Genomic DNA, 19,605 nt, shown 5'->3' with positions numbered 1-19,605 from the left:
TTCCACTTCTAGCAATTTGGTGTGTTCAGTTGGGTATATAGTGGTGTTGTCTTTTGCTGTGATGTTAAAGTGAGAGTTGTTTTGAGTATGTTTGGTCGGTTGGAAGATGAGTAGTTTAGTTTTGTTTGGGTTGAGTATTAATTGGGCATCGGATAACCATGTTTCAACAGAGGAAAAGGCTTCCTGTGTAACTTTTTGCAGTTTGGGTAGGGAATGGGCTGAGCAGATGATGGTCGAGTCATCTGCGTATTGGATGAGTGTGCCATGTTTGGTGGCAGAGGCTAGATTATTGGTGTAAACAGAGAAAAGTAGGGGTCCAAGGATGGATCCTTGGGGAACCTGTATGGAGACAGGTAGTTGGGGAGATATGTCATTCTGCCATACAACGGATTGTTGGCGGTCAGACAGGTAACTCTGAAACCAGTTGGTGACTGATTGTGAGAAGGATAGGTTATTGAGGACAGAGATAAGTTGTTTGTGTGGGACCATGTCAAATGCTTTAGATAGGTCTGGGAAAGTAGCAGAGGAGAGATAGCCATTGTTTTTATGCTGAAGGATAGTGTTAGTAAAGGAGAGTAAGGCAGTGGTGGTGCTATGGTTTGGTCGGAAACCATGCTGAGTACTGGAAAGGAGGTTGTTAGTAAGGAGGTAGTCTGAGACCTGAGAGTGTATGCATCTCTCTAGTATTTTGGAGAGTGGAGAGAGAATAGCTATGGGGCGGTAATTGGTTAGTTCTGCAGAGGGTCCGCCTTTGTGGAGGGGAATTATATGTGGGACTTTCCACAATGTGGGAACGTAACTTTATGACAGAGATCGGTTAATCAAGATGGATACTGGGTAGGCCAGAGCATCAGCTGCGATTTGTAGGTATTCACTTGGGAGGTTGTCTGCTGCTAATTTGGTGGGTTTAAGTTTAGTTAAGAGTTTTTTTATGTTGGAGGTAGGTACAGGAGAGAAAGAGAAGGCAGTGGGGAGATTACTAGTTGAAGGTGTGGGTTGGAGGGGAGGGGGGTTGTGTTGTTTAGCTAGTGATAGTATGGTTTGGGTAAAGTGTGTGTTGAATGAGGTAGCAATATTTTCTGAGGAGTGAGGGATGTTAGGAGGAGGGGGTACTGACTTTACCTGGGTGGAGGATGGAGTTTATGGAGGACCAGAATTGTTTGGGGCTGTGTTGTGAGGAGTCTAGGGCAGACTGGTAGTATTGGAATTTGTCCTGTTTTATTAGCTTTTTGACTCTATTGCGTAGTTCTAGGAATTTCTGTCTAGCTGCGGGGGTTTTGGTTTTGCGCCAGTGCTCCCAGGCTTTATCCCTGCTTTTCATTTCTGACTTAGTGGTTTTCTGTAGCCATGGGGAGGGTTGTGCTTTGTTCTGGAAAATCTTATGGGGGCATGGTAATTAAGGATGTTCAGGAAGGTAGTATTAAAAAATTCAACTGAGTCATCTAGACTGAGGTACTTTAGAGCATGCCAGTTACATTCTTTGAGGGATGAGATGAATGTGAGTGGGTTAAAGTTTATTTTTACGTGTTGACGATAGATGACATGTTTAGCTTGGTACAGGTATTTTTTGAGTAGGAATGTTGGGGAGTGATCACTGAGGCTATCTGATAAGCAGCCTGTTATATATGACTGGGGGTTCTTACTGACTAGTATCCAATCCAGGGTAGTGTGCTTGCTGGAGTTTTTATTTATCCTTGTTGGTGACTGGACTAGTTGGGTGAAGCCATGAAGGTGTACATGATGGGTTGGATTGTTGCCAGAACAGGATTGCCAGTCAATATTGAAATCACCTAAGATGATAGTTTCTTGGGGGAGATGGTGGGTAGACCAGCTGAGGAGGTTTTCTAGTGGAGGGATGTTTTGGCCAGGTGGGAAGTAGCATCCATTATGTTGATGGTTTTGTTTTGGTTAATTCTGAGGTTGGTATATATTATTTCTTCACTGCCTATTTGTGGAGCTGATGATTTTAAGATCTGGATGTTTAGATGCTGTTTAAATATTACAGCTACACCACCTCCTTTTTTGTTTAGAAAATAAAATAGTGAAGATAAAAAAAGGTTATAGCTGTAAACTAAGTACCCACACAAGAACTGGTTCAGCAACACACATTTATAGGAGCATGATAAGATGAAGTATTGACATATACGGATTTAAAAGTACTCTGTTATGGCAGCTAAGGATATGCAGGGAGAGACTAAACAAAAGATAATACAAAAACTAAAACTGTAAGATCTTGATTATGAACATAGATAATAAGATACAAGCAGTGAAAATGCTTTTTTAACCCCTTCATTAAATACTGCTTACAATTTGTCCTTATGTTGATAAAACTATACTTGAGTTGTATACAAAAATAAAAGAATAAAGGAATATATTTGGGAGAGGAAGATGCAAGAGTTAGATCCTAATGACAGAACAAGGTGGTTTTAAGATTAACTAACTTGAATGGATATTTTAGATAGTACAGTTGTGTACACTTACCATAAATGTAAATGTTCGAGTGTCTTCACTGTTGCAGTCATCACATTTAGGTTACCCCTGCCATGGTAGCCCTCGGCCGGCCTGAATACCAGAGACTTAGTATTTCTGCATCAGTTGCTGTCGCTTGAGTACTGACATCAGGTCATCAGTGGTATAAAGGAAGGCAGCTGACACCATTACATCAGTTTTTCTTGCCCTAACCTGTCAGGAGTCCCCAAAGTAGGAGGCCAGGCTCTGGTGGCAGAACCCCACCAGTGGAAAATAAATACCAAGATGCCCCTTATAAGGAAAGGAAAACAACAAGGAAGAATGGCAACAAAAGGAGAAAGAAAAAAAAGGGAGATAGAGGGAGGGAAACCAGGACTGCAACAGTGAATACACTCGAACATCTACATATATGGTAAGTGTACACAACTGTACTATGTTCTTCATGTTTCACTGTTGCAGTCATCACATTTGGGTAGATTCCCAAAGCTGAGGAAATAGGTGGAGGCAGCCAAAGAAGCTAGGGGCTGGCTAGCATGCTCTGCAAGACTGCAGAGGCAAACCCTGCCCTTGATTTGGAAAAGTCAGGCAGGTGGTAATGCTTTGCAAAGGTGTGAACAGGTGTCCAGGTGGCAGCCTCCAGGATGTCCCTGGTGGGGACTCCTCTGAGGAAAGCTGTAGAGGTGGAGACTCATCTGGTGGAATGTTTCCTGACCCCCTGGGGGGGGGGGGCTTGCCATGCTGTTTCTAGCAGAAATGGCTGCAGTGTACTATCCATTTGGAAATGGTGTGCTTGGAGATGGCTTTGCCCTCTGCCCCTGAAGCAAACCTAACCAGCAGTTGATCAGACTTTCTGAAGGGTTTAGTCCTGTCCAGATAGTATCTGAGATGTCTGTGCACATCTAATGACTCCAGAATCCTTTTGCCCTTGTTTTGAGGGTTAGGAAAAAAGGTGGGCAAAATGGATGGATTGGTTGAGAGCCACACTGGACACAATCTTGGGCATGAGGGATGGATTCGTTCTGAGGGATACCCCGTCTGCATGGAAGATGATGCAAGGGTTCCACAGCCATGAGTGCTTGCAGCTCAGAGATTCTTCTGGCTGAAGTTGCTAGCCTCTCTGACTAACTATTTAATCAGAGGGTGTGAATAAAGTGGCTGCTCAGTGGGAAAATGAGCAGAAATAGCAGAGGCATGAATTTTAATAGAGGAGAAAGCGAGAACGGTGTATAGTAGGTCAGTTAAATAATCCAGGATGGGAGGGATGGAGGGCTGTGCTGTGTTGGCTCTCTTAGCCTGGATCCAGGTGCAGAACCTTTTCCATTTGTTTGCACAAGACTTTTTGGTGCCAGGGCGTTTGGCCTCTTGGATAACATCCAGAACATGTTTACTGAGGGCGGCAGATTGGTCAGGTGTCAGGGTATAAGCCAAGCTGCCAAATTCAGTGTCTGCATTTGGGGGTGCATGAATTCCCCTTCCCTCTGGGTTAGTAAGTTTGGAATTTGAGGAAGATTCCATGGAGGCAAAGGGGACAAGGCTGTGCAGCAAGGGGTACAAGTGCTGACTGGGCCATTCTGAAGCTATGAGAATGGTCCTTGGTTTATCCTCTCTTATTTTGAGCAGTACCCTGGGAATGAGAGGTAGGGGAGGAAAGGCATAGACTGAGAGGTTTACCCAGGGGAATGGCAGGGCATCCACTTTCCATGCCATGCAGTGATGCTCCCTGGTGCAGAATTTGCTGAGTTGATGGTTGTTATGGGAGGAAAAAAGGTCGACCTCCGGGGTCCCCCATTTCGGAGTTATTAGAAAGAAAGTGTTTCTGTTGAGATGCCACTCATGGAGGTCCAAAAACTTTCTGCTTAATTGGTCTACCAGGGAGTTGAGAGAGCCTGGCAGGTATTGTGCTAACAGGTGTAGTTGCACTGAAGAGGCTGTGAATCAAAGGGTCATGGCCAGCCTGCACAGTGGGTAGGAGTGAGTCCCTCCCTGCTTGTTGATGGATCACACCACAGTGGTGTTGTCTGTTTTGATCATTAGAACCCTGGAGAGAGAAGAAGTTTGAAAGCTATCAAGGCCTGCTGCACAGCCATCATCTCTTTTTGATTGATCTGCAGGGGGAGTTGCTGGGGGTTCCATTGGCCTTGTATGCACCTGCCATCCAGGTGTGCACCCAAAGCGTAGTCTGATGCATCTGTGGTGAGGTCTGGGCAGCTGGAAGTGGGGAGAAGGGCAGTCTCTTGTTGTGGGAGCAGGCTGTTTTCCACCACCACCAAAGAAATTCTTTCCTCAAGCAAGGAATAATAGGTAGAAGAGTTTCCAGATCATGGGAGTGTTGACACTAAAGGCTCTTTAGATACCACTGAAGCGTCCTCATATGCAGTCTGGCATATGGAATGAGGAGTATGCAGGATGCCATGAACCCTAAGGCTTATAGAATTTTCATTGCAGAAAGCTGGGGCCTCGTGGCCAGTTCAGAGAAGTAAGCTGATAGGAAAATTCATTTCTCTGGTGTGAGGCATGCCATCTGGGATGCTGTGTCCAGACTTGCTCCCGGGAAGCTTATCCTTTTGGTGGGTACCTGTTTGGATTTCTTTTTGTTGATTGTGTACCCTAAGGAGGTTAGTTGGTCCTTTACAAAGGCCAGGTCTTTGAGCAGCTTTTCCTGGCTGTCTGCCTGAAGTAGGGGTAAATTTGAATATTTCTTTGTATGCAAAAGGCAAAGGCCGGAGCCAGGCATTTTGTGAAAACTCCGGGAGCAGTAGATAAGCCAAAGGGAAGCGCAAAGAACTGAAAGTGTTGAGATCCTGCCCTAAAACTGAGATGTTTTCTACAGGACTCTCTGATGGAAATGTGGAGGTAGGGCTCTTTTAGGTCCAGGGTGGCTAGCCAAGTGTCCTTGGACAGCATGGGTAGCAACTGCTGGAGGGTGAGCATTTTAAATTTTGGGATCACCAGAAAGGTGTTTAGAATGGATAGATCAAGGATGGGGCACCAGGTGTCCTCTTTTCTGGGCACCAGAAAAAGTCTGGAGTAGAAGCCTTGGCCTATCTGCTCTGCAGGAATGTGCTCTACTGCCCCCCCCCCCCCCCCCCGGGAGAGCAGGGAATGGATTTGCTTTTGAGCCTCTGCCCAGTGATTTAGTGGTAGAGCTGGGAACCCTTTTGGGGTGGGAGGGATGTGGAAGGAGAATATGTACCTCTGAGACAATGTTCACCCATTGGTCCCTGGTAATGGTGGCCAAGGTGTTTGAGTGAAAGGAGAGTTTTCCTCCTAGGGGTATGTGAAGGTGGGCAGAGGTGAGGTTGGGAGGGGGTGAGTCATTGCGAGTTCTTACCTTAAGGGGGTGGCTAAGAACTCCCTGGTTTTGAAGTGTAGGCAGTCCACTGCTTAGATCTCTGCAACCCCTGGGACTGCTGTCTGGGAGGTCTGTTTCCATGGGGCCTAGGCTGGCCCTGTTTACTAGGAGCAGGAAAGGACCACTGTTTGGAGGGAGAATACCTGCTGAACCTAGGGGGCCATACCTGTAAGAAATCTTTAACAGTCTACATAGATTTTGCTTTTTCTTCCATCTTTTTAAAGACCTCTTCTGATTTAGTACCACATAAGTTATCTTTGTGCAATGGTGCATCCAACAATTTTGATTTGACATGGTCTGGCAGGGGTTGTTCCTTAAGTCATGTAGGTCTTCTAATGATAGATACAGTGACTGCTGCCCCGCAAGAAGCTTCTAGGGCATCAAAACCACAGTGCAAAGTGTGTTTAGTTACTTGACAAGCAGAATGCATCAACTCCTGCAAAGCCCATGCAGGAAAGGGGGAGATTTTTTTGTTTAAGGACTTCCACGGTATGTTGCTGATATTTAAGTACATGGAACTGACAATTTAGTGCCCTGATAGCAAGAGTTACTGAGGTGTATACTTTTTTACTCCATCTGTCCAGTGCTCGGGAATCCCTGTCTAAGGGGGTGGGATTCTTAGCTGAGGTTGCTTTAATCCCTTTTGGCCCTTGGGTAATGACCTCAGGGTCCGCTATTGGATTTTTAAAAAGATATTTGTGAGAGTCAGGGACTCTGTAGTACTGGTCTGGTTTTCTGGGAGCAGGAGGGAGGGCATCTGGAGTCAAGCTGGATTCAAGGAAGACATCATCCACCACATCTAGGACTGGGGGGATGGCTAAGGGCCTGTGTCGTGGAAGGTCCAGGAACTCTCAGAGTCTCTTTTTAGACTGTGGGTGGTCTTGACTCTCCCATTTGAAATGCTCCCTTAAAGTATGCAGGGTTTCCCCAAAGGAAAAATCCTCTGGGGAGAGGCTGAAGGAATGGATTCCTCTGCATCAGATTCCTCAGAGGGGTTGCATGTCTTCATAGTCCGATGCATCAGATTCATCTGACTCTTGTTCAGACAAAACTACTGGAGACAGACCACTTTTGCTTTTTGAGGGAGTGGCTTGGCTTCCCCTAATCAGCATGATAAGGTCTTCTGCCATTTTAAGCATTTGAGACTGATGCAAGGGGGCAGGTGGCTGAGAGTGGGCAGTTGGTTTCTTAGGGGTGGGTTTGACCCCTGGGCCTAAGGAACTTGGTTGTTTTTGAAAGAATGGTAGCTATGAAAGAAGGTGCCTGTTTGTGTCGGGATTCGGTGTTTCGAAGGACTTTCTTGGAAGCCGGTGTCTGCACAGTGGCTCCGGACCCATTCAAGGTAGAGACAACTGCAGGATCCTTAGATGAAGAAGAGTTCTGCTGCATACCGGACTCCAAAAGGGTCTCGGTAGTAGCCTGTGAATTAAATGAAGCAAACATCAGGGGCTGCGAAAGTGCCCCACTGAGTTCCAGAGGACTGATGACCAGCTTAACAGAAGCGTCATCGGAAGATTTGGTCCTGTGCAGTCTGTCTCAGTCTTTATCATTACGTTTTTTCAGAAGATCTGCTGTTGGTTGGGTTACCGAAGCCATATTGAAATTCAAGGACTTTAAATGGAAATACCTGGCTACAATAAGGGCCCAACGATGAATAGTTCTGGCGTTAAAGCACAGAAGCGATAACAAGGGATGTCATGTCTGGGCCTAGACAAGTAACACAGTAGAAGTGGAAGTCCCAAGTGTGGTATTTGCTATCCACAGGAGAGACAATTATTAACTTTTTCTGACATAGGTTAGTACAAGAAAAAAGGATCCCCAATGGGGTACTTAGTTTTCGAAGACTTCAACTTCAATTCGGAAATGAAACTCGGGTAGCAGCTGATCGGCACTCATGTGAACTGCATTTGGTTTGGGCTCCACGGCAAGAAAGACTGATGTAATGGCATCGGCCGCCTTCCTTTATACCACTGACGACCTGACCTCAAGCAACAGCAGCCGACGCAGAAATACTAAGTCTTTGGTATTCAAGCTGGCCAAGGGCTACCCTGGCAGGGATAACCCAAATGTGATGACTGCAAAAGTGAAACACGAAGAAAATCTACACAGTTAAGGCTCATACAAACACACAGAAGGATACAAATTAAAGTAGAAAGAGATGAAGACGTTCAAGAAATAAGAAAACAATAGGACTGGATGCAGATCCTTAAGAAGAATAACCACAAAGAATATTATATTCATAAAAGTAGCAGAAAGTATTCCAAGAGCTAAGCTAACACTGGAATGGAGAAAGGACATTTTGGCAATAGGGATGACTGCAAGTATATAAAATAGGCAAGAGGTGCTTGTCAAAGGCACCAAAGTACTGGGGACAAAGAGTGAGAAAGGTAACTGGGGGAATGAGACCAAGAAGTTTGGACTGCAGGTTAGAGACAAGTTTCCCTACCAGGGACTGATTTCAGAGTATAGGCAAAGAGAAAGTGATAGGGGAGTGGTAAGTGGAAGACCAGCTCTGGTTTTTAGTCAAGTCTAGAGCAGAAGCTGCGTTAAAAAAGTGATAAATTAACAGGGCATTTAAAAATAATGCATGACAAATACAAAACTCAAGAGGAGGAGGTCAGAAAAGGTTGGAAACAAAGACTGTAATTTGCCTTTCCTGTCTCTCTTCCAAACCTCAAGGTCAAAGCGTGAGAGCCACCATGGTGGTACTATCCATACCAATATGAAAGTTATAAATAGTAGCCAGTTTTACCTTAACAGTTGAATAGCTAAGATCAGAATGAAAAGCCCAGAACAGCATCTAAAGGTGCTGAAAAAGGATCCAGGTCCTTGGTAGAAGGCCAAATAGAAAAATGCTTCCATTTACTTTCATCAGTCTTCACAGTGGATGGCTTCCGGGAAGATGAAGAAAGTATGTGAATAGCTCTCTGGGACAGCTTGGATTTCCTGGTCATCATAAGAATTAGAGAAATCATGCAGTCAACTTGATGGACCAAAGGTTTGGGAGGGATAATCCTACCGGATGAGAAATCAGATCTGAAACCAGATCTGGTATGTACCCAAGGAAGGTGCTGAAGATGAGGCCAAAACAAAAAAGAAACCAAGCCTGTTGGGGCCAAAACAGAGCTTCAAGGAAAACAGTCATTTTGCGTTGAGCTGTCTTCTGAAGAAACTAGATTATCAAGGGTATCGGGGGATAGACACTGAAGAAACCTGGGGGGCAAGCATGCAGAAGACAAAAGGGATCAGGCCATAAAAACTGCTGCACTTTGTGTAGGACGTGGAAGTAAAATATTGCAGCAGGGAGTGCTCCAGCAGCTGAAAATCTATTCCTCTACCTTGGGATTCATGGACCACTCATGAGGTAGAAGAACGTTACTGGTCAAGATGTTTGCCAAGCTGTTGGCTCTCCCTGTATATGCGTTGCAGTCAGAAACTGTTGAGAGGACATTGCCCATTGCTAAACCCTCATTGCCTCGAGACACGGGGGATAGGACAGTGTTCCCCTGGCTTGTTCGTTTACCACACCACTAATGTGTTGTCAGTTTGTATGGCACACACCCTTGGGGAGTAAGTACTAAAATGTCTACAATGCTAGGAGGACCCCTCTCATCTCAAAGACACTGATTTGAAGATTGGCCTCATTCCAGGACTGCAGATGTGCCCACCCTGCCTGCATCAGGTACCTTGAAAGTCTTCCCCTTGAAATGCTCCCTCCCAAACTAGAAGAGAAGAGTCCATAGTCACCATGACCTAGGAATGGGGAAGAAGAAATGGTCACCCTGTGCCAACTAGCAGGGACTCGAGCCATCAACAAATGTGGTGGCAACAAACACCTGTCAAGACTACTGAAAAGTCAATAAGGTGAGCCAGACAAGTACACTGAACTGCCAGAGTCCCACTGTAGTACCTTCATGTGGAATCTTGTTAGAGGTATGAGACAAATAAAATCTGCTATGTGCCTTAGCCGATGAAATACTGCAGTGGCAGAGGATCTGTGAACCTGCAGAATATGAATGACCTGTAGACAAACTGAACTTAGACAGCCAAGCTACCATTACCAAAGCTAAGTGACCATATCCAAATGGCACACAAATTCTAGCACTTGAACTGGTTCCAGGCAGGAATTTTTGTGATTCACTGTTATGCCCATGGACAAACACAGCCAGAAAAGGAAATCTTGGGCTTTGATGATGGATGCCTTCATGGGTGTGGTCAGGAGCTAGTCATCCAGGTATGGGAAGACCTAGCACCTCTGCAGCTTGAGCCAGGCTGCTGCTACTGTCATGCATTTAGGGAAAACCCAGAGAACATGGGGAGGACAAAGATCCGAACCAAAAACTGATAACTGGCTTCCAAATGAAAGAACAGAAATTTTACCAATCTATCTTTATATGATAGTAGACATCCTTGAGATCCACCAAACACATCTGGTCATCCTTTCTCAAAAGAGGAAGAATAGACTGTACACTGGCCATCCAAAACTGGGTCTGTCTGACAAAATCATTCACTCTGCCGAGCCAGAATGGGCAGGAGATCCTTGTTTTTCTTGGGCATCAAAAAGAATCTGGAATAGACCCCAGCTCCTTGCTGGTCTGGTGGGACTCTCTTGGATGACTCAGTTGTCCAACAGTTTCTGAATGTTCACTGCTGCATCCCTTCTCTGGCAGGATGGCACATCTGACAGGGATCTATGAGTGTCTTTTGGGATGAATAAAAAGGGAATGGTATTACCTTTGGACACCACTCTCAAAGAATCATGCATACGAGGTGATGGCTTCCCAAGCTTTTGGGTGGAGAGCCAAGCAACACTTGAATAACTTCAGAGACCGGCAGTAGGGCAACCCAGAAGTGGTTCTGAAAAAGCCTTCCATTGAAAGCTCCACAGAAGCCCTGGTTCTGTGGATCACCCATACTCCATAGGCAGTGTCCCTTATGGTTGCTTCTTCTGCCATGGGGGAACCTTTGCTAGGAGTATGCTGGAATGATTGCTGTTCTTTGCAAAAAAAAAAAAAAAAAAAGTTATGTACTTACTATAACATTCCATCTGTGTTATCCATTTTCATTCTTCCTCAACCACTGGCTTCAGATTTGATCCTTGGATTTGACTTGGCCAATGCTATAGCTAGTGGCCAACTGAAACTCTCAAACTCCTCCCTACCGATAAGGCACCAACCCCTAACATACCTCAAATCTTAGTTACTATTTATGTCAATTAGCAAACATCAGAATAATGGTCCTGACAAAGGAGACCAATATCTGGAGCTCCACAGAAGAGACAGTGGTGTCTTAATAGCACCTCATTCTTCCAGAAGTCTAAGATGACAAAGGTTGGGAGTTAGTGGGTGGGAAGTTGAGGAAGAATAAAAATGGACAACACAGATGGAATGGCAATAGTAACTACATAAATTCTTTATCAGATATTGTCAATTTTCATTCATCTCTCGACCACTGAGACAGAGTCCCCAGCTACCTTATATCCTGGGTGGAATCTAAGGAAGGATATTCTTGAGCACGGCTGAACCAAAGGCTGGTCTTTCCCATGAGACCAGATCCAATTTGTAACGAGTAATAAAAGCATGAGGATTAGCCTAAGTAGCAGCTGCACATATGTCATCCATGGAATGACTGGATAAAAATACTGACAAGATTGCCGTATATCTTGTAGAATGAGCTTTTAAAGGTTTTGGTAATGGAATGCTTGACTTATTATAGATAAAGGCTATGCAGTCTGTAGTCCATCTTGCCAATGTCACTTTTGTTACAGACTTCCTCAATTTATTATCTGCAAAGAATAAATACTAGATCAGATTTTATAATGCCTTTTGTTCTGTACAACTAGAAATGCAGCTGTTTATGAATGTCTAGTAAATGTAACATGTATTCACCTTTATTTTCGAATTTGGGGAAGAAAAGGGAAAGTTAATAGACTTTGACACTGAATTCTGACACCACCTTAGGAAGGAAGGATTGGTTATTCATGTCAACTAGCCTTATGGAAAATCAATAACGAGGTTTAGAGGATAAAGCTTGAAGGTCTAAAATTTTCCTGGCAGAGGTAAAAGCCACTAAAAGTAAGGTATTTCAGGACAAAAGCTTAAGATCCCATTTTTCAGCTAATTCAAAGGGGGAATGGATTAAAGCCTGCACAGCAAGGTTCAAATCCCATGGAGGAGTAGGATCGTTATAAGGTGCTTTAAGTAAAATAGTACCTCTTAGAAAGGCTTTGCATATTAGAAGAAGACAGAGAAGAATTGTCAACTCCTATATGAAAGTTAGAGATTGGTGCCAATTAAGCTTTAATGGTAGAGGAGCTAGCTCCCTCATTAAAAATTTCTGCCAAAAATTCTGGTATACCTTGTGTAAAGGCTGAAAAAGGATTTATACTTTTTTGACGCACCCAACAAACAAACCTCTTCCACTTACTCTTGCAGATTTTTCTATTGGACGTTTTATGGGAAGACAAAAGTATAAGACGGACAGGGAACAACAGGATAGTCTATCTGGCTATCAATGGAAGTGGAGCAACCACACTGTCAGCTTTAGGTTTGAGATATCCGAGTAAACCATGCCTATCGGGTGAGACAGGAGGTCTGGAACTGGATCTAGAATCCAAAGTGAGTAAATTGGATAAGGCCAAAGGAAAGTGAACCAAACTTGTCTAGGCTGCTTCTTTAGGAATGTGGGAATCAATGGTGTTGATGGATAAGCATAGAGAAGACTGGAGGGCCAACTGTAGAGCAGAGTGTCCCTCTGTGATTCCCCCATTGGTGGAATTGGGGCAAAGACGCTGCTGCACTTGTTTAGAGGAGAGACAAAAAGATCGCAGCAAGGCTGGCCCCATTGACAGAAAATCGCTTCTGTCACTTTTTTGTGGTGAGACCGCTCATGAAGTAGAAGAATGGACCTGCTCAATTTTTCTGCTGTCATGGTGGACTTCCCCAGAATGTACATTGCTATCAGAAAGCAGTTGGATGAGATCACCCATTGCCAAATTGTGAGGGCTTCTTGACACAAGAGATAAGACCTGGTTCCTCCTGGTTTGTTGATGTACCAAACTGACATATTGTCCATTTGGATCACAATAGCTCCCAGAGGTAGAGCATCTTGAAAGACTTGCAAAGCTAATTGCACTGCTCTCATCTCCAGACCATTTATATGCAAGCTGGCCCCTTCAGAGGACCAAGTGCCTTGGACTGTTTTCCCCAGGAAGTGCCTCCATACCCAATTTGGGAAGTGTCTGTGGTCGCTATGGCTTTGGATTAAGGGAGAATGAATGGATGGCCTTGTAAAAGCTGGTCTGACATTATCCACTAACAAAGGTACTTCCTGCATGTCTGTGTGAGCCTTATTTGAACTGACATCCTCTGATATATACTTGACCATTGGGATGCCAGTATCCACTGAAGAAGTCTCATATATCTTGCCCAGGGAACAAGAATTATGGCTGCTGACACGGACTCTAAAGACTGAAGAATTAACTGGGCTGAAATTTTGGTGTTGGGAATAATTTTTGCAACCTGAAATCCTAAAATGTGAGCTCTGTGTAAAGGAAGTGAGGCTACTGCAGATGCTGTATTGAAATGTGCTCCTATGAATTCCGCTGTTTGTGATGGATGCAACTGAGATTTGCTGTAGTTTTAGTTGTGATTTCCAGAAGGAAGCAAGTTTGGAGTACTTGGTCTCTTGCTATTATGAGATGCCTGGTCAGAGTGGTAATGAGTCAGCCATCTAAATATGGAAACACCCAGAATCCCTGCAGTCTCAAGTGAGCTGCCGCCACTGCTATGCATTTGGTGAATACTCTGAGGGCTGTGTTGAGACCAAAGGGCAGAGTTCTGAACTGGTAATGACTGGCTCCTAGCCAGAAGTGCAAGAGCCTTCTAGACAGCCTGTTCATTTTTATGTGATAGTACATACCTTGAAGGTCTATCGAGCATATCCAATCATCCTTGCCTAGTAAAGGCTTGATGGACTGAAACATGACCATCCAAAATTTTGAGTGTTGAACTGACTTGTACAAGTTGCCGAAATACAGAATTGGTATGTACATACCTTGAAGGTCTATTGGGCACATCCAATCATCCTTGTCTAGAAAAGGCAGGATGGACTGAACCATGACCATCCAAAATTTTGAGTGCTGAACTGACTTGTTCAAGTTGCTGAGGTATAGAATTGGTCTCCAGTCCCGTTTTCTCTGGCATTAAAAAGAATCTGGAGTAAGTTCCGGATCCTTTCTGGTCTGGTGGAACTTCTTGGATGACTCTTTTTGTAGCAGCTTTTGTATCTCTAGTGCTGCTGCTTTCCACTGACTGGGTGGTACATCAGAAAACTTTTGAGAGGATGCAGGTGAAAGGGAAAAGGGAATTACATAATCTCTGGAAATAATTCTTTGCACCCAAGTGTCTTTTGTGATATCTAGCCAGTCTCTCTGCTGCAGGGATAAGCAACCCTAAACTACCTCCAGATGGAGACAATTGGGCCTCCTTTCAGAAGCACTGGTATGGTCTGTCAGAGAAGGAATCTCTAGACTCTTGTTTTTGTGGGCCACCTCTGCCACGTGAGCAGTGTCTCCCATTAGTGTCCCCAGCCCCCTCTGCCTCTGGGAGAAACATCTCTACATGGATCTTAGAAAGGACCTTGAGATTTTTTGAATTATCTCTTCCAGCCCTTGCATTGGTCCCTAGGAAAGGTCCTTGGGGGGGGGGGGGGGGTGTTGAAAAACATACTTGTACAGCAGATGGTCTTTCCATCCTTCTAACACCTGAAATGTGTGTTCTTCACTTTCAGGCCAAACAAGGAAGATCCGTCGAAGAGAGCATTGATAAAAGAAGACTTGAATGGCTCTACAAAATCATATAAGCATATCCAGGCATGTCTCGTTATTGAGATGCCTGAACCCACTGCCCTTGACGTACCCTCAAGCTGCATGACAGAGAAGCCTCATGGATGAATATGAGATGGACTGAAGGTTTGCCAACTGTGAGGCTACCATAGCATGAACCTCTGCAGTAGTGGACACTGAAAGAGTATTTGACAGCTCTTTATTCAAATCTCTTTGTGACCTTGTGAAATGTGCCAGGTAATTCAGTGACCTAACAGCAAAGGTTGCTGAAGCATACAGGCTTCCTGAACCTGTCCACAACCCTGGGCCCTCTATTAGGGGGATGAACATTTGAACTTTGTTCCACAAGTTCCTTCTATGTGGCTGCTGCCATGACCATGGCGTCTACAGGTATTCCCTTACTCAGTGTTCCCTTCCTGTTGGAGGTGCCAGAATTTGGTCTCATCTCCTGGGGATGGGTTCAACCACATTAGGTTCCTTATATGCCTGCTGAGAGATCAAATCAATGAGCTCATCTGTGGACAGAGTTGTCCAGTAGGTAGATGGGCCAGATCCAAATGACTACAGAAACACTGATTCCTCTGGGGATGGAATTTGGGAAGACCAATGAGCTGTTGCTTAAGGATCTCCAGAATGTCTCCAAATGAGACATCTTTGGGTTATGATCTGGGGACCCTTCCCCCTCATCAAAATCTGTGTCTTCCATGACTGATTCCTGAGGAGAATACAAGTGCCTCCTTTTGCACTTTCTCTTCTAGAGTACTTCCTCAGTGGGATGTTCTGGGGAACTGTTGGCAGACCAGTTAATGCCCTGCCTGGTAGTCTGGAGATGTTGGACTGGCTGTCTCTGTGGAGCTGAATGTCAAGGCTCTTGGCAAATATCAACAAGGGATGTAGAAGATAAATTCAAGGGGGGAAGAGACCCTCCATCCTGCTGAAGTAGAGAAAACTCTCTCCACTATCTCAATGGCAGACTGTGCAGGGGTGAAGGAAGCCAATGGAACAGAGAAGCCACACTTCTGTCCCACCGGCTCCATCTGCTCTGAAGGCAATCCACCTGAGACAGAGGCTAGAGTTGAGCCGTCCAGGCTGAGGCTCCATGGGGCAGAGACAGCTCTGTGAACTTCAGAGTCGACTCCAGTTCCTTGGATCCAATAGGGATGCTACGACTCCGAGAGCAACTTAGCTCTGAAATTGTTGGAGCCGTTGCACTCAGAGAAACTTTTGAATCTGAGGATACCAGTACTCCCGGACCTGAACCAGATGGGTCTTGGCAAACTTGGATCCAAGGCCTTTGAAACAAAGTGTCAGATTGCAAAAGGAGCTGTTACTGGAGGGATAGACTAAGGCTCCCTGACCCGAAGGGGTAAGAGCCAGGAGCACCCCCATCTGTATTTGTGGCGAGAGAAACTTCCTCATCATTCTATCCATATCAGCTTCCATCAGACTCCTGGAAGAACGAGATGAAGCACAGGATGGTGACTTAGACTGCTGTCTCTCAAGGAAGGGAGACAGAACTCTAGAAGGTACTGGGTCAATTGCTGGGGAGTATTTGACCGGAGGAAGAATCCTCGAAGCTGAAGTACTCTGATCCAAAGGCATTTTAGGAGATGTAGAAGATATCTTGGAGCCTGACAGCTTTGGATCAGATCTGGATTTTTTGAGAGAAGGCTCTGTAGAAAATGGAGTGGAAAAACCTGACTTTTTAGGAATGTCCTTAGAAAATGTTTTAGAGAGGTGAGCCCCACATAGTGCTTCTGAAAAAGAGGTCAGAGGTAAACCTTTTAATATTAATTTGTTTCCTCAGTCTACTAAAGTGCGCAAATTAAAACTCTGATATTTCTCACAACTAACATTAAGATGGTCTGGGCTCAAACAGTAGACGCAAAAGGTTATGGGCATCAGAATAAGCCGGTTTATGGTCGCATTTTTTATACTTTTTAATACCTTTTTCAGACATCCTGGCAAAAAAAAAAGTGCAACTAACAAAACAAGAAAAAAAAAAAAAAAAAAATATATATATATATATATATATATATATATATACACACACACACACACACACACACACACACACACATACATATATATATATATATATATATATATATACATATATATAAATTTATATATAACTAAATAGACAGATTTTTTTTTTAGGGTAACAAGGAAGAAAAATGGAAAAGGTATTAGTACCAACAATGGTACTGAAGAATACACAGATATGCAAAAATTAAAGTTAGGCTAAGAGAAAGGTTTTACAGCTTACGGGAAAAAATACCAACAATGGTAAACAAGAATACTAGAGTATGTGTATGAAGATATTTGGGGAGAAAAAGTTTCAAGAATAAATTTTACTTGTGTCTTAATATGCTTGAGAGCAAAGCTGACTATATCTATAGACGAAAGTGGGAAACGAGATCTTAGGTATGTTAGGGGTTGGTGCATTGTGGGTAGGCAGGAGCTTGAGAGTTTCAGTTGCCACAAGCAATATTACCGGCCAAGTCGAATCTGGGGATCACACCTGAACCCAATGGCTGAGGAATTAATGAAAATTGAAAACATAAGATTGTATGTTTCCCACTCTTCTGGTTCCTAGTCAACACAAATAGTTTAGAAGGGGCTGGAGCCAGACGGGTGGAAGGTCTGTGAACCTTCATCTCCAGTATGTCCTCAGAAGATGAAGGATGGTTGTGACTTTCTTGCTCCTTTTCACAAGCCTTTGTACCTTTCTCACTTATGATTAACTCCTTCCCCTGGCTACTGGGCTTCTTACTAGGGGAGGGAGAGGAGGCCAAGAAAGATGCAGGCTTGAGGAGACTCTTTACAACAAGTTTGGCTCTTCTCTCACTGATGGCATGAGTGCCGAAGGCAGTGTATGCCTCACAATAGGTATGTAAGTGGGCAGTGTCCAAACAGTATATACACACTTGTTGTAGGCATCCTGTGATGGCAGTTTTGCCAACATAACACTCTTTTTTAAACCCTGAAGCTTTAGAGGTGTTCAAGGTAGGGGTAGCACCACAGCACAGTAACCCACAAGAACAGCGACAATAATCACAAGAGTAAAGTACAGCTGTGTAAAATCTTACCATAAGAGTAGATGTCCTTCTCTTCACTGTTACAGTATTCATAACAGAAGGGATTTCCTGCTAAGGATAGCCCAACATCCATCCAGCCTTTACACTTACAGGTACTGTACTTCAAATGTATGGACCCTATACAAAGCATAGGACATAAAGGTGACATATAGACGCATACAGAAGGAAAAAAAGAAGAAAAGCCTCTCCTCTAGGAGGACAAGAAAGAGCTAGAACAGAGGGGGCAGGAGAGAGGGAGTGAATACTGCAACACTGAAGAGAAAGACATCTACTATTATGGTATGATTTTACATAACTGTACTACATCCTTTAATATCACAATTCAAATGTTCATAGGTTCATAGCGGTTTACTAAGCCAACGACCACAAAGGCCTTCCATCCCAAATCTCTGAAAAGTTCTGGTGCACTTTGTAAGTGTAATCAGGGGCTTGGGAGATGAACCATTTAGAAGTTGCCTGTGTCCATTAGAGATGTAGATGCTAAAGCAGGGATGAACTTCCTGTTCCCCCATCCAACTGTCCAAGTTATACAAACTGAGTTAGGGAAGAATTCTGCTTCAAGTAGATGGGGAACCTGTTCCAGAGAAGGGATACTCTCTGGGATATATACCTGTTCCAACAGGTCCTACTTTATCACAGGCAAGGCTCACATCTTTAGAATGGATAATTCTGGTGCTGTTTGTTTGAGAATGTATGCAGTAGGTTCACCAGGGTGGAGTCTGACAATGCATCATATACCAAGCATAGACCTCCTCTCAACAGCCTGTAGGAGACGGAATACGGGGGATAGGGCCTTGAGTTGGTCTGCATAGGATATGTTACGTATGTCCTGTCTTCCTTTAGTAAGGAACCTCTGTAGACATTCCAACTGCTGGATATGTCTGGTTAGGTACATACCAAAGGGGGCACTGTACTCAACGACAGTTCTGATGAATGCCCAACATAGTGGAACAATGACTTCCTTGGACGCAGATGTCATATCTTTGTTTATAAGTTGCATAACACAATGATTCCCATGATACTGTAAACACGTGATGGTCAAAGGCTAGATTACAGTCTACTTCTGTCCCCAAATCCCTGACTACTGGGTCAACTCTTAGAGGTTGTGTTGTCAATATGACAGTTACCAGGGGTGGATGACCTCTCAAAGGATACTATTATGCATTTCTTGGCATTTAGTTTTAGTCCATGGCTCCAACACCAGTTATTTGCCAGTGTCAGCCCTTCATGGAAAACATGTGTGCCAGTGGGAGATTCTACGACTGCTCCTAATTTGCAATCATCTGCAAGTTTAGCCAGCCAGAGGCCACTGACATTGGCCTTGACATCAGAGACGTAAATGCCAAAAAAATGAGTGGTCCCAGGACCAACCCCTGTGGGACTCCGCTTGTGACTGGCCTCTTTGTAGATGGACTCCCCAATTCTAACTTTTTGGGTCCTCTATGTGTGAGCCAGCTGGCTATCCACTGGGTGACACAAGGGTGTATACTTAACTTCTTGAGTTTTCAACAATGCTTGAGTGGCATATTGTGTCAAATACCTTGGCCATGCCGAGGTAGGCAGTGTGAACCATTTTGCCCTAATCTATTGCAATGGTGACCTTCTCAAGGAAATGCACCAATCTGAGTAGGCATGACTTGCCCTTGATGAAACTAACTGGGTTTGGTCCAGTGACTGGAGGTTTCCTGTGTCATTATCGATCATTTCAATGACAATTCTTTCCACGGCTTTGCATATGAAGCTACTGAGACTTGTAGGTCTGTAGTTTCCATGATATGCAGATGTCCCACCTTTGTGCAGAAGGTTGACAGTTGCTCTTCTCCATTCGTAAAGCACAA

General features: G+C 44.2%; 1 protein-coding gene across 1 annotated transcript in view; it reads right to left on the bottom strand.

Annotated features, from left to right (window-relative positions):
* ABHD2 (abhydrolase domain containing 2, acylglycerol lipase) overlaps nucleotides 1-19,605 on the bottom strand; it is a 1,158,770-nt gene that overhangs the window by 432,026 nt on the left and 707,139 nt on the right. The window lies entirely within an intron of this gene.

This window comes from Protopterus annectens, chromosome 7.part0, assembly GCF_019279795.1.
Source record: "Protopterus annectens isolate FY-2018-M chromosome 7.part0, PAN1.0, whole genome shotgun sequence".
NCBI lineage: Eukaryota > Metazoa > Chordata > Ceratodontiformes > Protopteridae > Protopterus > Protopterus annectens.
The sequence above is the reverse complement of the archived record's forward strand: the minus strand, read 5'-3'. Positions and strand labels throughout refer to the sequence as shown.